At 32.4% G+C, this 18,992-nt stretch overlaps 1 long non-coding RNA gene across 1 annotated transcript; it reads left to right on the top strand.

Annotated features, from left to right (window-relative positions):
- The first annotated feature begins 13,659 nt into the window (after positions 1-13,659).
- On the top strand, positions 13,660-15,609 carry LOC114277198 (uncharacterized). Its single transcript, XR_014365695.1, has 3 exons — positions 13,660-13,687; positions 13,783-13,822; positions 15,457-15,609. It is a non-coding gene; the product is annotated as an uncharacterized LOC114277198 (long non-coding RNA).
- Positions 15,610-18,992: the final 3,383 nt, after the last annotated feature.

Below are 18,992 nucleotides of genomic sequence, written 5' to 3'. Positions count from 1 at the left end.
AGACTTGTTTTTGGCCAAATTAATTTAGACCTATTCAAAAATATTTTTATAATTTTTTTTCTGGAAAATTTAGTAATTTTGAAAAATCGACTCTCATACCACATAGCAAGCCATGTGTTTTTGGAGATGCCACGTGGCAAGCCACGTATTTTTGAAAATATCACATGGCTAGCCATGTGTTTTGGGTGTTTTGGAAGTTTATAAATATAACCTCATTTTGTTGAAGAAAAAAAAGGAAAAAATGGGAGAAAAAAAATTTAAGAAAGAAAATTTTGTTTCAAAACAAAGGAGAAAATTTTGGTTAAGAGAATTTTTATTTCACAAAACTTGAGGGAGAGAAATTGATTTTAAGTTATTTTGAGAGCAAGAGAGTCTTTTCAATCATCTAAAATTCCATTAAAGTTAGAACTTGAAACATCTCGCTAAGATTTCAAAGCATGCACCATAACCGTGAGGGTGTAAAGAAGAAAGTTTGTTAATTAGAAAATTTACCATTTCCTTCAAAGGTGAATTTTTGCAATCTTCTCATTTATTTTCTTGTATTTTATTGATTAAATATGTGATATTTAAGTTTTAAAAGTGGAAGGTTGAGTCTCTGTTCCTTAGATTTCTTTTTATTTATTTTCTTGTATTTTTTTATATTAAATATATAATATTTAGGCCTCGTTTGGGAACCATCTCTTTTAGTCAAAAAGTTACTAAATTAGTCAAAAAGCCAACAACCCATACCAAAAAGTCAAAGATTCTCTTTTCTCTCTACTTTTTGCACATCTTTTCGTAAAAAGCCAGAAAGTCATCCCAAACATACTAGTTTTTTTTAGTTCATATTTTAGTCAAATAGCCAAAAAGTTACTAAATTAGCCTGTTCGCAAACGAGGTCTTAGGTTGTGGAAGTTGTTCCTTAGATTTCTTCTCATTTGTTTTCTTGTATTTTTTATTATTATTAAATATGTGATATAAATATGTAATTGAAGTTATAAAGACTTCCACATTAAAAGTGTTAAAAACTCTCTTCTCGACCAAATTTGAACATAGAAATGGATTTTACATACATATTTCATGAGTAAGGAGATGAGTCATTAACTACTTTTGATGAGTTATATGTATTGTTTCCCCTTTCTTCTCTATTTTCTTAGAAGTCCTACAAATCTTTCACAAGCTTTGTAAGATTTTCCCTTTGCAATGATGACAATCTACTCTCTCTAATTAATAACATAGATTTGAGTATTAATTTACTCTTATTCACAAAGAGATAAATGTAGATTTCCATCCATTTCTTTCGTTTGATGTTTCCTAGCTTCAATTTTCGTACTTGTTAGATTTTTCATTTGATAGCTTTTTGTACACATACATCTCTTGAAAAGGTTTTGTTTGTTTTGTCTTGGTTTGGCTGCATGAAAAGTAGGAATTCCCAAATGATTTTCCAAAGGCGAAATAGAGCAGCAAATAAATTTTCAATGGATGATCTCCAAGGCCTATAAAGTTTTTGTTTTTCTTTTAATTTGAGAGATTTGTGAGGTTTTATTTTATTGTAATATTTTCTTCATGTCTCTCTCGTTCGATATATAATTATTCAGTGTTGTAATAATTCCTCACCCTGCTTCTCTCTATCTCGTTCTTTTACTTGTTTTTTCTTGTTTGTAAATATATATCATAGTTTGCTTTTCATCAGACTCATACATTGCATCTATGTTTCATGCATCTTGATTCGGCTAAATTTGTATTTATGGATTTAATCAGTTCTTATGTTATTATGCATACTATCTCATGTTCTTGAGATGATTCACATATCATATATTAGAAACTGAATCTTTAGTCGCATTTCAAGTGAATTGCATTAGAATCTTATATATAAGATTATACATATTTCTTAACTTTATTTTGTAGCTGTTTCGCGAAGCGTTGGTGAATATGTAGGTTTTTATGCTTTAGCATCCCCTTGTGTATTTTTTCTTACTATGTTTAAGCATCCTACCATGTGACTCCTTGTTTGCTTGATATAATTGTATGAATGCCGGTGGATGGAGGTTGTGTCGCTCAAACTGGAATGATGTTGATTTTTATGTTTGTAAACTCAATATCTTTGAGTTGTACATCTTCAAACTCTTTCAAAATACATGAAATCAAGTTGCTCCAAAATGAATGGCATAGTCTATACTTGTTTGCTTCACATAGTAAATTTTAGAATTTATTAAATAATCAGAATGTAAACATATAAAGTAAATAAAAATCATTTCATAGTTTAATAGAGGCCGACCTTTTGATCGGGTGAGTGGGGGTGCTAAAGTAATGACCTTCTCTCCTCATACCTAAGGTTCCGAGCAAAGCATCCTTGATTCCGACGAACAATGGCCTTGGCACGAGTCACGGGTTTTCTATTTTTCTCAAAATATTAGGTGGTGATTCTGAGATCTAATGGCACAGTCCATTTCTGGCAAATATTTTTACAATAAAATGGATTTTCTATAAAGTTGTCAAATCTGGACTCTCATCTACGTTTCACATTGCACTTGTAAGACTAGATCAAAGAGATCGAGGGTCCGAACTGTTTAACGCACTTGGGTACCCCTCGGGCATTTTATAGTTTTTGGTGACTCTGCTGGGGATATTAAGAAACCTTGACTCGAACTCCATGATATGACTTTTATTTTCAATTATATATTCATTGCATTGTATGCATTGGTGCACTTAAAGTCCCTGTGTTGTCCCGATACTGGTGGAAGCGCAGACATATTTTTTGTGACACTATATCTATCTCTACGTTACTTTGAAGGCCTTGTGTTATTACCCAAAGGACTCTTTCGTAACGTCACATTGACTTTAACCCCTAGAGTAGAGCCAACCTTGTACATATAGTGAGCTATAGTACATTCCAAAATTAGGACATGATACTCTTTCATTTTTAGGATGTGTGATACTAGTTTGAATAGTGAAGCCCTAGATCATTTCAAAGCTAGGACAGGGTAACCCTAGCCTCCATAGGGGTGTTTGTTCTCTTTCTTGCTATGTGTTATGTGCAATGTATGAAATCTATACAGGGCTTCTTTGATTTAGTGGTTTAGGCATTTCAGTTTGTGGGGTTGAGTTTAGTTTTTCAGTGTACTTTAGCAGTAATCAGTTGAGCCGGCATGCTGTTGAAATTTAATTAGGGGTTTCGTTTTATTTTTGCAAGGTAGTTGGGCACCATAGCTTCAGAACAGTTAAATATCCCCCAAGTTTTGTAGACTCGAGCTGGTAGACTCTGTAAGACTACATATTTGGTTCAAGGATAGCCAGTGTTAGTTTTTTTGCCACCGGTTACACGAAGAAGAAAAGCAAAAGCCTCATCAACTGTTCAGAGTATCTCTTCTTTACCAGTTGGATCATCCATACCCAGTTCATTAGCGTCAGTGATGGCTCAGGTTTCGAAAAATATAGTATGCTAACCTTCTAGATCACAAGCTCTGAGGAACACCCACATCCTACACTTCCAAATCAAGTAGTTATTCCCATCAAAGGTAGGAGCGCAATGAAGACTAGGACCTCGTGCAAACTCAATTGGCTTGGGTGTTGGTGGATGAATGCTAGAATAGAATGTTATGAAGTTACCATCTTCTTTTTCACTGGATTCGGTTTCATCAGCTTCTTGCTCTAACCCGCTTTTATCTTCCCAAGTAACAATATAAACTTTCTTTATGTTCTTCTTGGAAGGACACTTGAGAGCAATATGCCCAAAACATTGGCATTTATAGCACTTGACTCCCTAATCTCTCATAATCTTCTCCTCATGTTTTGGAGCAATTTTGAGTTTATCATTATCCTTATCCTTAGAACTAGTATCCTTGAAATTAAGCTTTTTTTCCTTTAAATTTTTTTAAAATTGTTTGGTTCATAAAGCCGTCATTTCGGACTCTAGATCATTCTCAACCTCCGGATTCTTAACAACCTCATAAACACTAGAAAAAGCCACAACTTCCTTTTGTTTTTTTCTTAGAAATCAAATTTGCCTCATAAGTATGCAAGTTGCTAACCAACTGATCTAGCTTAAGGTTCTCAACGTCCTGAACCTCCTCAATAGTGGTTTAAAATAGTTAAAAATTGCAATTAAACCAGTAAATCAATCAAATTGTAATTGATTAAGCCTACGTGGTCGAGTTAGAAGACTAGCCAACTTACACAAAAATTAATGAATTGAAATTTTTAAAATTTAAATTTTATTGCACTATGAACAACACTATAAATACTAAATGGGAATATAAAATTCACTTTATATAAGTGAAATAACTCACTCAATCATTCTTTTTTCAATGTGGAATTGTGTACACTAAAAAATCTAACAATTGTTTAGGTCAGAAGTTTATTTCAAATCTAACTAATATATTTTGATAAACCGTTAAAATCATGGTTAAACTAACAAATCAATCAAACCAAAAATGATTAACTCTAATCAGCTAGGTCAAAAGATTAACCAACTTACACAAAAATTAATTAATTAAAAATTTAAATTGTCTGGAACTAAAATATGTACAACACTATAATATTAAATGGAAACATAAGGTTCACTTTATATAAGTGAAACAACTCACTTTTTCTTTCTTTTGCCGATGTGAGATTTTGTAAAATAAAAGTTAACAATTGTTTGAATGGGAAATTTATTTCGAATCAAGTAATCTGAGTTGTTTAATCTTTATTTAAGTCAATCCACACCCAATTGTATCTTTTAGACATTTTTGAAATCATTTTATTTTATTACATAGATATATTTTTTAAATTTGATAACCAGATATCGAGATCAGTTTATGTGCACCTTGACTCTTCCCAAGGAATCAATCCTATCGCTTATTTGCAGCCCCATTTAAAGTTAGGACAAATGCCATATATGAACATGACTCCATAAAATTTGTTGCTACAAATGGGTATTGAACTTAAGACTTAGTGGAGCACATCCCGAATCTCAATTTTTACCCACATTCCATATTGAAAAATATTAGAGATTCCAAATATTTTTTCAAATATTCTATCAAATGTCTCACATAAATGTAAAACCTACACCATGTAAATCCCACACTTATACAAGACATTTAATAAAGCATTTGGGTCCCAAGGATAACTCTTCCACATTACTTCTTTTCCTAATCGTTTTTCAAGAACTTGTCGTTGTACTAAAGTCACAAAATTATCGCCGACCAAGGAGGAGCAAAAGGAAAGAGGTTCGAAGATAATAAAGTACAAAACTTGGCACATAGTTTAATATTGAATTAAGAAATGAATGAAAATATACCCAAAATCCAAAATAAAATAAAATCATAAAGAACTACTGTTAAATACACATTAATGTGCATTAATCAATTATTGTTTGTTTAAACGGTGATGTTACATGTATTAATTAATGTACATATTAATGTACTAATTAATGTTATGCCAGTATTACTGATCTCACCTATTATACAAATTATAATATCAAAAAAATTTAAAATTACATCACATCAACAATTAAAATATTAATTATTATATTAATTCACATTATTCTCGTTTAAAATCATAAACAACCACTGCACATGGGTTGCTTAGGATCAGATCCTAGAGACTGCTCCTATTCCCCAATTGTCAATCCTTGATTGATCATTCGGATGTTTTTCTGTTTCTATCCATGAATTAATAAAAAGCATATCACATGCATACTGGTCATTTTCTAATCTTGGAATCCAAACACACCTACCCCAGAAAAGTTCTAAAACCACAAACATTGTTTAATTCAAGACCATGTGCCTTGTGCACAGCAGGAGCTTCAATTTGATTTTGTCACTTCGCTTTGTATAAACCAAAGGAATGAAATAATAACAATAATAATAATAATAATAAATTGTGTAAAAATTATCAAAAATGATGTGATGATAATATTTGTATGATTATGAACGTTTTATTTTGAAATGAAATGACATAATGAGCCCGCATAATTTTGTATATATTTACTTTTTTTTTAAAATTCTAAATTTAATTTAAGTGTCTCAATTTAGAAATATAAATTAATTGTTAAATAACAATGCTATCCAAAAAAAATAAAATAAATGTATAGATCATATTCATTTTAGGTAAGTACATGTATGAAAAATATTACAATAGCATAAGGTATCAAACTACTTTTTATAGGAGTTAAATACGACCATGGACTCGAGACCTCATACTGCAAAAAGAGATTATACAACCACTAGGTGAAATGCTGTGGGTTCAAAAAATTGAATATTGGAGCTATGCATTTCATTTTTAGGAAAAAATTGTACAGTACTTTTTTTTACAAAATAGTAGTTAATATGTTAATAGTTAAATTGCAATACAAGTGAACGTCTCTCCATAAATTCAAACTTAAAATATATATATATATATATATCTCTTTATATCAACAAAATGACCTTTTATTTATGAATCATAAGCTTACAAACATAGCAACAATATATCAATAAAAAGGGAATTAAGTGCAAAGAGTATCATAGTAGAACAAATCTCATCTACCACAACACCTAAGTGCATTTTAGGGGTGGGCACGGGTCGGTTGCGGCCACGAAACCTCCAATCCGTCATTCGTCTGCCAGATTGGCGAATTGGAGAAAATCAATCCGCATCCGTCCGCCAATCCGGGAGATGTGGATTGAGCAGATTAGCCGTTTGGTAGATGGATGCGAATCGGTTTGGCGGTTTAAAATTTTATAAATTTTTGACATAATTCAACTTGTGCACTTCCACAAAAAAAGAAAAAGAAAGTATTACAGTAAATGACTTAAAAAAATATTACAATCACTGCATGCCTCATCCAAAGCAAGAAAGTTTGAAACTTTAAAATATTAGAATCACTACATGCCTCATCCACATACTACAATCACAGCATGCCTCATCCATATAAAGTATTACAATCTGTGGTTCTTAAAATATAAAAATAATTCAAATCACCAAAATCATAAACAAAGCAGTAGTAGAGATTGTATGTCTCTATATTGTTACATCTATATCTGTTTTTGAAAACAAAAACCAACCAGAATATATCATATTTTGTATTTATTATTTTTTGAGATAAATTTAAAAACCAAAAAATATAGATAAGTAATACGTTTATTTTTTCAATTCAAAAAAGATATTCAAGTTGAAAACTTTTTTTCAACAGAATATTTAAACTTTTTTTAATTGAAAATACAAACATAATATTTAAACAAATTAAAAACACAGTCTTATAAATTACTAGGGGTGCTTGCGGTTTGGCGGTTTGGCGGTTCGGTTGCAGCCAAAGTAATCTCAAATTCGTCATCCGTCCGCCAGATTGGCAGATTGGAGAAAATCAATCCGCAACCGTCCGTTCGTCACCACACATCCGTCCAAAATACAGCGGATCGGTTTGGTTCGGTCGGTTTTGACGGATCGATATATCCGCTGCTCACCCCTAATGTATTTTCTATGATCACTTGAGCAATTGGGTGGTCAAATTTTATAATACTTATTGAGATAAATATCTTATATTTTTCTATTGTTGGATGATAAAGATGTTACCAAATGACAACTATGCCCTTGGACCGACAGCGTAAACACTGCCACGACATCCATGTGTGGCTATTGAATTGCTTGTCTCTTACCTCCATTCATTGGAATAAACCCATTTCGTTCCTAATTAGAGCTCCAAGACAGAAGGGTAATTCGCACTATTCAAAGGTTACTCGTAGGATCTCACTACAAGAAAATACACAATTGGCGATCACTTTTGCCGACTAAAAATATTTTGATTGTCAAAAGTTATGGAATTGGCGATCAAAAATTATGTTAGTCGGTAAAAGTACAATATTTAGCTACTAAATTTTTTTAGTTGGGTAATATTAATTTTTGGCGACTAAAAAAAAATTAGTCGCTAAAAATCTCACAATTGGCGACTAAAAAAAAATTAGTCGCTAAATTTGCCACAATTGGGGACTAAAAAAATATTTTTGTTGCTGTATATATAGTTTTGGCAACTAAAATATTTTGGTCGCTGAAAGAAAAATAAAAATTTATTTTTTATCTTTCGCGACCAAAAGTTTGGTCGGCAAAACTTTAATTTCAGCAACTAAAAATTATTTTGGTCGCGGTATATATAGTTTTGGCAACTAAAATATTTTGATCGCTGAAAGAAAAATAAAAAATTATTTTTTATCTTTCGCGACCAAAAGTTTGGTCAGCAAAACTTTAATTTCAGTGACTAAAAATTATTTTGGTCGCGATATATATAGCTTTGGCAACTAAAATATTTTGGTCGCTGAAAGAAAAATAAAAATTTATTTTTTATCTTTCGCGACCAAAAGTTTGGTCAGCAAAACTTTAATTTCAGCGACTAAAAATTATTTTGGTCGCGGTATATATAGTTTTGGCAACTAAAATATTTTGGTCGCTGAAAGAAAAATAAAAAATTATATTTTATCTTTCGCGACCAAAAGTTTGGTCAGCAAAACTTTAATTTCAGCGACTAAAAATTATTTTGGTTGCGATATATATAGCTTTGGCAACTAAAATATTTTGGTCGCTGAAAGAAAAATAAAAATTTATTTTTTATCTTTCGCGACCAAAAGTTTGGTCGGCAAAACCTTAATTTCAGCGACTAAAAATTATTTTGGTCGCGGTATATATAGTTTTGGCAACTAAAACATTTTGGTCGTTGAAAGAAAAAAATAAAAAATTATTTTTTATCTTTTGCAACCAAAAGTTTGGTCGGCAAAACTTTAATTTTAGCGACTAAAAATTATTTTGGTCGCGGTATATATAGTTTTGGCAACTAAAATATTTTCGTCGCTGAAAGAAAAATAAAAAATTATTTTTTATCTTTCGCGACCAAAAGTTTGGTCAGCAAAACTTTAATTTCAGCGACTAAAAATTATTTTGGTCGCGGTATATATAGTTTTGGAAACAAAAATATTTTCGTCGTTGAAAGAAAAATAAAAAATTATTTTTTATCTTTCGCGACCAAAAGTTTGGTCGGTAAAACTTTAATTTCAGCGACTAAAAATTATTTTGGTTGCGATATATATAGTTTTGGCAACTAAAATATTTTCGTCGCTGAAGGAAAAATAAAAATTTACTTTCACTCATCACTCTTTCTCTCTCTTTCTATCTATCTGTCTCTCTTTTTCTCTTTGTGTCTCTATCTCTGTCTCTCTTCTCTTTCTCTCTCTCTCACTCATCACTCTTCTCTGTCTGTCTCTCTCTCTCTGTGTCTCTATTTTGGTCTATGTCTCTCTTCTCTTTCTTTCTCTCACTCATCACTCTTCTCTGTCTCTCTCTCGGTGTCTCTCGCTTATCTCTTTTTTCTCTATCTCTCTCATCTCTCTCTGTTTCTCTTCTCTTTATCTCTCTCGCTCATCTCTCTCTGTATCTCTCTCGTTTATCTTTTTCGCTCTTTTTCTCTCTCTCTTTGTCTGCTTCTTTTCACCCATTTTTTCATCTTTCCCTCTCTATTTTCTTTCTCTCTCTTACTCATCACTCTTCTCTCTCTGTCTGTTTGTCTATCTATCTGTCTGTCTCTCTCTCTCTCTCTCTGTGTCTCTCACTGATCTATCTCTTCTCTCCTTTCTCTATCTCTCTCGGTCTCTTTCGTTCATCTCTCTTATCTCTATCTCTCTTGCTCATCTCTCTTCTCTGGCTCTCTCTCATCTCTCTTTTCTCTCTGTCTCTATTGCTCATCTCTCTCTTATTTCTATCTCTCTCTTTGTCTCTCTCGTTCATCTTTCTTCTCTCTATGTCTCTTTCGCTCATCTCTCTTATCTCTATCTCTCTCTCTGTCTATCTCGTTCATCTCTCCTCTCTCTGTCTCTTTTTCTGACTCACACTCTCTATCTCTTTCTCTCTTTGTCTCTCTTCTTTTTCTCTCTCTCACTCATTACTCTTCTCTATGTGTCTGTCTTTGTCTCTTTTTCTCCTTGTCTCTAACTCATCTCTCTTCTCTCTATCTCTCTCATCTTTTTTCTTTCTCTATCTCTCTCATTCATCTATCTTCTCTCTATCTCTATCTCTCTGTCTTTCCTACTCAGCTTTCTTCTCTCTTTATCTCTCTCTTTTTCTATGTCTTTCTCTCGATCATCTCTTTTCGCTCTCTTTCTCTCTCTTTGTCTATCTCTTACTCATCTCGTGTTTCTCTCTGTCTCTGTCTCTATCTCTTTCTCTTTCCTACTCTGTCTCTGTCTTTGTCTTTGTCTCTCTCTTTCTCTCTTCTCTCTATCTCTCTCTCTATCTCTCTTCTTCCTTTGTCTCTTTCGTTCATCTCTCTTCTCTTTATCTGTCTTGCTCATCTCTCTTCTTGAGCTCTCTCTCATCTCTCTTCTCTTTCTGTCTCTCTCGTTCATCTCTCTGCCTCTCTCGCTCATCTCTCTTATCTCTATCTCTCTCTCTGTCTATCTCGTTCATCTCTCCTCTCTCTCTGTTTCTTTTTCTGACTCTCACTCTCTATCTCTTTCTTTCTTTGTCTCTCTTCTTTTTCTCTCTCTCACTCATTACTCTTCTCTATCTGTCTGTCTGTCTTTGTCTCTTTTTCTCTTTGTCTCTCACTCATCTCTCTTCTCTTTATCTCTCTCATCTTTTTTCTTTCTCTATCTCTCTCATTCATCTATCTTCTCTCTATCTCTCTCTATGTCTTTCCTACTCATCTCTCTTCTCTCTTTATCTCTCCCTTTTTCTATGTCTTTCTCTCGATCATCTCTTTTCGCTCTCTTTCTCTCTCTTTGTCTATCTCTTACTCATCTCTTGTTTCTCTCTGTCTCTGTCTCTATCTCTTTCTCTTTCCTACTCTGTCTCTGTCTTTGTCTTTGTCTTTGTCTCTCTCTTTCTCTCTTCTCTCTATCCCTCTCTCTATCTCTCTTCTTTCTCCGTCTCTTTCATTCATCTCTCTTCTCTTTATCTGTCTTGTTCATCTCTCTTCTTGAGCTCTCTCGCATCTCTCTTCTCTCTCTGTCTCTCTCGTTCATCTCTCTGTCTCTCTCGTTCATATCTCTGCTCTCTATCTTTCTCTCTGTCTTTCTCGTTTATCTCTCTGTCTCTTTCTCTTTCTCTCTCTCTCTTTTCTTTCTCTCACTCATCACTCTTGTCTCTATCTCTTTTTTTCTTTGTCTCTCGCTCATCTCTCTTCTCTCTATCTCTCTCATATTTTTTCTTTCTCTATCTCTCTCACTCATCTCTCTTCTCTCTATCTCTCTCTCTCACTCATCTTTCTTCTCTCTCTATCTCTCTCTTTTTCTATGTTTTTCTCTCGATCATCTCTTTTGGCTCTCTTTCTCTCTCTTTCTTTGTCTATCTGTTACTTATCTTTTGTTTCTCTCTGTCTCTGTCTCTATCTCTTTCTCTCCCTGTCTCTCTCTCTCTCTTTCTCTCTCTGTCTCTATCTCTTTCTTTTACTTTTTATTTATTATCATTTTGGAGGGATTTTTAAATTAATTTGGTGAGGAACTCTAGAGGGATTTCAAACACACTAAAATGAGTTAGGGCTTAAACACCTGTCTCTCTCTCTCTGCCATCGATTCTCTCACGCTTTTGTTTTTCGTGTTTTTTTTAGTGAATATTTTAAAAATTTTAAGTATTTTTTTTTTTTTTACTTTTTTAGATGTATCTTACTTAAATGTATCTAAAAAGTAAAATATTGTAAAAAAATATTTTCAAAAATTAATAAATCTACGAGAACGAAAAATATATTAAATTTTAGTATTTTTTTTTATTATTTGTATTTTTGGTATATAGTGATTTTTTTAAAGTTTTTTTTACGAAAAGTTCTAGCTACAAGAAGTTTTAGTCATACTATATGCGTTATTTGGCGACAAATAACCAATTTAGTCGCTAAATTGGTCTAAAACTTTGCGGGGGAAATTACTTTTAATATTCGCGCCCTCGTCCATTCTCGTTTCGAACAAACACAAAAGTCCTCTCTCTCACACATCACCACCAAACCTCACCCCACCTCATCTCAGCACAGTCCCTCACCACCGTCGCTCCCCGTACGTCGCACATTGCCACGGCTGCAACCGCAAATCACCATCGCCACCGCCGCAGATCACAGGTTCTCTCTCCCTCTGTCTCGCGCTATCAGTCTCTTAGTCCTTCACAAGCAAGCAGGTTCTCTCTCCCTCTCTCTTGCTCTCTTTCTTTCACACAGGGAATGAATCACCACCGCCGCTCATCTCACCGTTGCACATGACTACCGCTTCTCATCTTCCACTGTCACACATCATCACACGGCCACTGCCGCTCACCATTGTCTCGCCTCCCATCGACATTCAAGTTTTTCTTTCTCTCTCTTCCCATTTCACTCTAACTCTAGAGTTTTATTTTTTTTGATGTTGTAGGATTTTGATTTCTGTGAAATAAGTAAATGGGTTTTGATTTGTGTTCTAGATTTATGGTCTTTTGAACTGATTATTGGTGTGGTAGATTAGATTTAGTGATTTGGCTGTAATTTGTAATCGATTCTTTTCGCCAATTGCTTTTTCCTCTTTACCACAGACGCATGAGTTCCTCGCCCCAACCAACCTCCGAAGCTCTCATCCACCAGGTATTTCCTCCTTCTTCCTCTGTCTCTGTCTCTGTCTCTCTCTCTGTTTCACCCCTAATTTGTGAACCCTAGCATTTTTTTTCCTGCAGTGTTGCTGCTACTCTTAGCCACCACGGTTTCCACCATCAGCCGCTAGTTTTACCCTCTCAAGTAACTCAATCACTCTCATGCCCTCATTATATTTTTGGACGTGGCCCTGATGTAGACAAGCATACAGGTTTCTTTGTTTTGCAGCATTTTATTGCTTGTAATAACTTCTCAATGTCGGGTTCTTAATTTTTACAAATCAACACTCGTTTGAAATTAATTTGCACAAACACCATGTTAATTTTTCTCATCTATACTGCTTTTCATCTGTTCTTGTTTCATTCTCCTCTATTTGGCTTGACTTGTTTCATATCATTCTCTTTTTACCTTCTAAAATATTAGATGATGCTATGGTGAATATCTCATTGACGTATCGGGTGAAGAAAAATTGGCAAGGAGATCCGTGCAAGCCAATGAATTCTTCATGGAATAATGTAAATTGCAGCTACAATGGTAACAATTCACCAAAAATGACGTCATTGTGAGTATCCTGAAAAATTTTATGCCTATATATCAACACTGACCATAACCATTTAATCTCTAAATGGAGTTGAATTTCTTTCATTCAGGAACCTTTCCTCTAGTGATTTGACTGGGGAAATAGCTCCTGCTCTGTTTGGTCTCAAATCATTGAAGTATTTGTAAGTATTTTCTTCTTCACCAATGCAACTCTAACTATCTAAGCATTTTAAAATTACCTGTTCCAGTTTTGGCAACAACAGGAGGAAAACTTATGGCATTCCCTAAAAGAAAAAATAAATTAACTTCTACTTTATTTCTCATTTCTCTTTCATTTTCTTTGCCCTCTACAAAACATCCTAATAGGAACAAAAAGATTTATATGGGAAGGATTCCCTCTCATGATACTAGTAACCAGCAGTATAGCTTGTTTGTTTGCAGGGATTTATCATACAAGACCTCAAAGAAGTCGTTCTTGGAAACAAATGCTAATAGGGGCGATGAGGCCGGAACAGAGGAAGAGCAAGCAACATTCATGAAGGAGCTGAAAACTTTCCACAAAGAGAGGTGCTCGGAATTCAAAACCCCAAGATTTTATGGAGAGCCATTAAATTGCCTCAAGTGAGTTATGAGTGACCCTAATTGCCAAATTTGCTTGCTTTAATTTTTTGGGCGCTTCCTGATTTGCACTAATGTTTCTTCTATATGTGAGTTAGGTTATGGAGAGCAGTCATCAGACTTGGTGGCTATGAACAGGTTTCCCAGATTTTTTAGTTTGACGAACTTATTTCCATTTTATCATGTGCATTATCTTTTACTATGCTCTGGTCTATCCCTTGGAGTTTATCTACTAGTTACATACATTAACCCTGATGCTGAATGGAAACTTAGAATATTATAACTACTGGCTCCATTTCATAAATTTATTGGGAAAACTTCCAAGTACTTGGATTTGTGCACTTATTTTTTATGGGGGGAATAAACTATTATTTTATTGACACATTTTGCCTATAGTATCAAGTTTGATGAAGTCAATAATATTAACAACTTTCATTTTATCATTTGCATTATCTTTTACCATGGCGTGGAATGAGAGCAGTTTTTGTTTTATTACATCAATTGATTGGTCCATGGACATGAGCAGTATAATTTTGTCATCTAAGCTTCTCCACTATCAAAAAATTATTTGTAAATGATATGGAGCATGATTTGTTGTCATCTGGCTTGCTTTGGTATCGCACACTTGTTGAGATATATCTCTCAATATCAAATCTGTGACAATCTAAATTGAACTGATTGTAAAAACAATAGTAACCAATGTTTTATTGGTCAATACTTCTAGTAAGGATATTGTGGTGCAAGGTAAACTAGGAAATCTGCTAATATGCAGTAGCGAGATGGGGCATTTAACACTAAAATTTGCTTCATCAATTTCTGTAACTCAATAGATAAGTGTGCTTATGTGACCTAATTTGATGGCGAAATCTTTTTAGGTTGACATTTTTATAGGACCTGCAGATGTGCATGTGATAGCATATTTTTAATAGAAAAAAATTGTATGATAGAACAAATCCACATATACATGGCATAAATATGATTGTCCAACCAACTTTCTTTTTGTTCTGTGCTCAGGGTCAAATATTTTGGATTCTATTGTTAATTCAATAGTAACTTTGCTTTTTATTTATTTATTTATTTATTATTAATTTTTAATACACTCTTCCCCACTGCATGCACACACAACATATAAAAAAGGACAAAAGTCAGCAATCCTAATTGTTGAGAAGGAACTAAAAGGACAGAGTAACGTAAAAGGACAGAGTAACGAATCATCACAGTTAATTAGGTGGTAGTAAACATATATTGTTGACAAGAAACACATTGAAAACATAATGAGAAACAAGATCTTGAAAACTATATATGTTTCTCATTATGTTTTCAATGTGTTTTTGAATTTGAAGGCAATCACCTAATTAACTGTGATGATTCAAATTTGTTCATTTCAGCTTTAGCTTTCTTTTTATTCCCACTTCTTTTTTCCTACTTTTATTAGGTGTTATATCTTTGTTGGAGGTTATAATAGTAAAGTGATGATATTGTTTTAAGTTGTGTGTAATGTTGGTTATCTCACCAAACAAATCAATGTTCAGTGTCCACAGCATTAAGGGAACAATATGGTGAAGGGTCATGTTGTGCATTTATTTTATATATAGGATCTGAATTGCCTCTAGTTTAGATTTGAATTGGAGGATATTAATTGTGGTATAGTCATCATCAAATGTTTGTAATGTAATCATATAAATTTTTTGCCATATGGTTAATTTTTTTTTATGAGAATACTTCATTTTGGATATGTTTCTAGATTCTAACTTTTCTTATTTTATTTGTAGGTGACTTCCAAAAACGATCAAGCACAAGGCTGATGCTTCAAAACCATATATATTCCTTCCTGTTGTAGAATTTTTTTTGGATTCCTTCATTGATTTTCCTTTTAATTTTTGTTCAATTACTTACTGGTTTTCAATGGATGGATGTTTAAAACTTGTCTCAATTAATGTTTTGAATGGAATGATTGTAAAGTTTGGGATTGAGCAAGAAAATATGATGAACTTTAATGTTATATCTAGGTTGGGTTGAATGAATTTTGTTCAATATTGGATTGAATGTTTATAAACAAAAATTGATTGTTCAAAAAAAAAAATTGGATTGAATGTTGGATTGTGTCGAATGTTAATGAATTATGTATTGTGTCGAATGTTAATGATTCAGTTGATTTGTATGATGCTTTAAAATTATAGGTTTATTATGGATTGAATGAATTATTAGGAATTCCAGGTGTATTGTTTTCCTGCTTTTGGCGACCAATTTATTAGTGGGGACAAATAAATAATTTTTTTTTCGCAAAAAATGACAATTGCCGACCAAGAGTTTTGGTCGCAAAAAATACATCTATTGCTGACCAAAACAACTCTTGGTCGTGGAATCTCACTTTTGCCGACTAAAAGTTTTGGTCGCGAAAATTAACAAATGGTGACCAAACTTTTTGGTCGTAGAAACTATTATTTAGCGACGAAGAAGTTTTGGCCGTGGAATGTAATTTGCCGACCAATTTTGTTGGTCGTTGAAAGTAATTTTTGCTGACCAAATTAGCGACTAACATGCATGGTCGTTGAATGTAATTTTTGCTGACCAAAGTCTTTTCGCGACTAAATAGGTTATTCGCGATAATTATATGTTTAGCGATCAACAATTTAGTCGCTAAATAGAACGTTTTGCCGACTAAAAATATTTTTAGTCGCTAATTACTTTCCGCGACCCTCAATTGCCGACCAACTTGGCGACCAAAAAAATTGGTCGGGAATATGTTTTGCCGACCAAAAATTGGACTTTTGCCGACCAAATCTTTAGTCGGCAAATGTGTTTATTCTTGTAGTGTCTATCCACAACATAAATAAAAAAATAAATTTCTTTTAGGAAAATAACATGTACGAATGTGGAAAAAAGAAAAAAAAAAAACTTCTCTTTTTAGAATTTTTATGAGAGTTCTACTTCTTTTAAATTCCGAACTAGAAAGGCTCAAGGGATCTATTATGGGTTTTATTTTGATAATTTAAACGATTTATTTTGTTAGGTTCTTAGTGTATATTATTCTTAAAAAAAATTAAATCGATTTGATAATTGTAATATTTTCAATTTATTATCCTTGTTTAAAAAAATGAACGATAAGTATGTCTTTAAAAATAAGCTATCCATTTTTTATGATATGATGCACGCTTTTTTGAGTTATGATAATATGTTTTGAATTAACCCCAAAGGTTTGACTTAGTGGAAGAAGAGGTAGCCAAAGGGCTTATCACCTACAAGATCACAATGTTGAATCTCACGAAAACCATACATTTTAAATCTTGATAGATTTGCCCTGATCGATAACTTCAGGTCTTGGAATTAGTCAAAGTACGTCTAAACTGATTCAAACCCCTAATTATAAATAATAATAATAATAATAATAATAATAATATTGTGTTGTCTCTAATAAAATTGTGAATTGTAACTTGCAGTTATGATATTTGTATTGCAACTTTAAGCACATCACATTCTTCCATATATATCATTTTGGGTAAAATTTATTTTAACTCCTTGTGGTTTTTTTGTCGAAACACTTTATTTTCTTATAATTCAAATATAGGCAAAGAACCCTTTTATAATTTTGGACTAAAGTGTAAAGGTAACTCTGTTAAAAGTAAGGACAAAATTACCTAAGCATCTCTATAATATATTCTTTTTTTCTCTCTCTCTCTCTAATACATATAATTTCCTATTTAACAAATAAAATCATACTAATCTAGTTTTTAATTTTTAACCTAATTCCTTATTTAATTACATTTTAAATTAAACATATAGTTATCATAAAAATTAATCTAAACAGTTTAATTTATTGCCACAAAATTAAATCATAAAATTATCTTAATCTAATTTTTTATTTAATAACATTTTAAAATAAACATATATAACCAATTAAATAAAAAATTAAACTAAACGCCCTAATTTATTACTATAAAATTAGCTTATTTAATAACAATTTTAATTAAACATATAAATATAAAGTGGGACTAATATTTTGGGACAATGAAAAATGGAATAAGGGACTAATATTTTGGGACAGAGGGAGTATATATTTAACAAATTAAATCATAAATTAAACTAAAACCCTAGTTTATTACCATAAAATTACCTTATTTAATAAAATTTAACAAGTTAAATCATAGTTAACCTAAATGCCTTAATTTATACCATAAAATTAAATCATAAAATTACCTTAATCTAATTTTTAATTTTTAACCCAATTTATTATTTAATAATATTTTCAAATTAAAAATTTACATATATATATACACATATATATTAAGTTAAACCATAAAATTACCTTAATCTACTATTCAATTATTAATCTAATTTCTCATTTAATAACATTTTAAATTAAATTAAATTATTTGATAAGAGATAACCATTAGGAGGGTTTGGTTAGGATTAAGATTTAATTTAAAGAATAAGATGAATATGAAGGTATTATTGACATTTGATTCAATTTTTGACTTTGACTAATGACTTTTGCATTGCCCACTCTCAATTTGGGAAAATGTAGCACACCTTCTATTATTTTTAACAGAAATACTAACTGTAACATTTTAGTCCAAAATTGTAAGAAATTTCTCTACTTATATTTGAACCATAAGGAGATAAAATACTCCGTCTCAAAATCACAAAGGGATAAAGTTAATTTTGCCCTATTATTTTTATATGGAGACAATGTAAAAACCCAACTTATTTTTTATTCGGCTTATGAGAAGATTGCATTCTTCAATGGAAAAACATTTCATTGAAATTAAATTAGAATAGTGTTAATCAAATTTAAAAATAAATTTATAAATTTAATAATGTGATATTTTATTAAAATATTCAAGGTATCTCTCTCGTGAGAGAGAAGAAAATAAGTTCATCATGTAAGAGAGGAAAAGAGAAAACGGTGAATCTCATCATTTCACGGTGAGTTTTGTACAAATAACTGTGTCACCAATTTAAGTTTAAAATGGCACTGTTTGAGTCGGTCCTTTAGACAACATTTCTTAAATGTTGTCATTGTATATCAAAAGTGGCGTTTTTCTAACCGTCGTAATGTAAACGCGGTAATAGGCCCATTTCTTGTTAGGGGTGTTTATGGCTTGGTTACAGCCGAAATTTTTTTAATCCATCATCCATCTGCCAGATTGGCGGATTGAAAAAATTCAATCCACATCTGTCTATCGGATTGACGAATGCGGATTGAGCGGATTGGTGGATTGAGCGGATTGATGTGAATCAGTTTGGTGCACTACAAGAAAATGCAGAAATGGCGACTAAAAAATTATTTTCGTCGCTGAAAGTGCCA

Source organism: Camellia sinensis, chromosome 4 (genome assembly GCF_055761805.1).
Source record: "Camellia sinensis isolate YWXY chromosome 4, ASM5576180v1, whole genome shotgun sequence".
NCBI lineage: Eukaryota > Viridiplantae > Streptophyta > Magnoliopsida > Ericales > Theaceae > Camellia > Camellia sinensis.
Note: the sequence above shows the minus strand (reverse complement) of the source record. Positions and strands in the feature narration are given on the sequence as shown.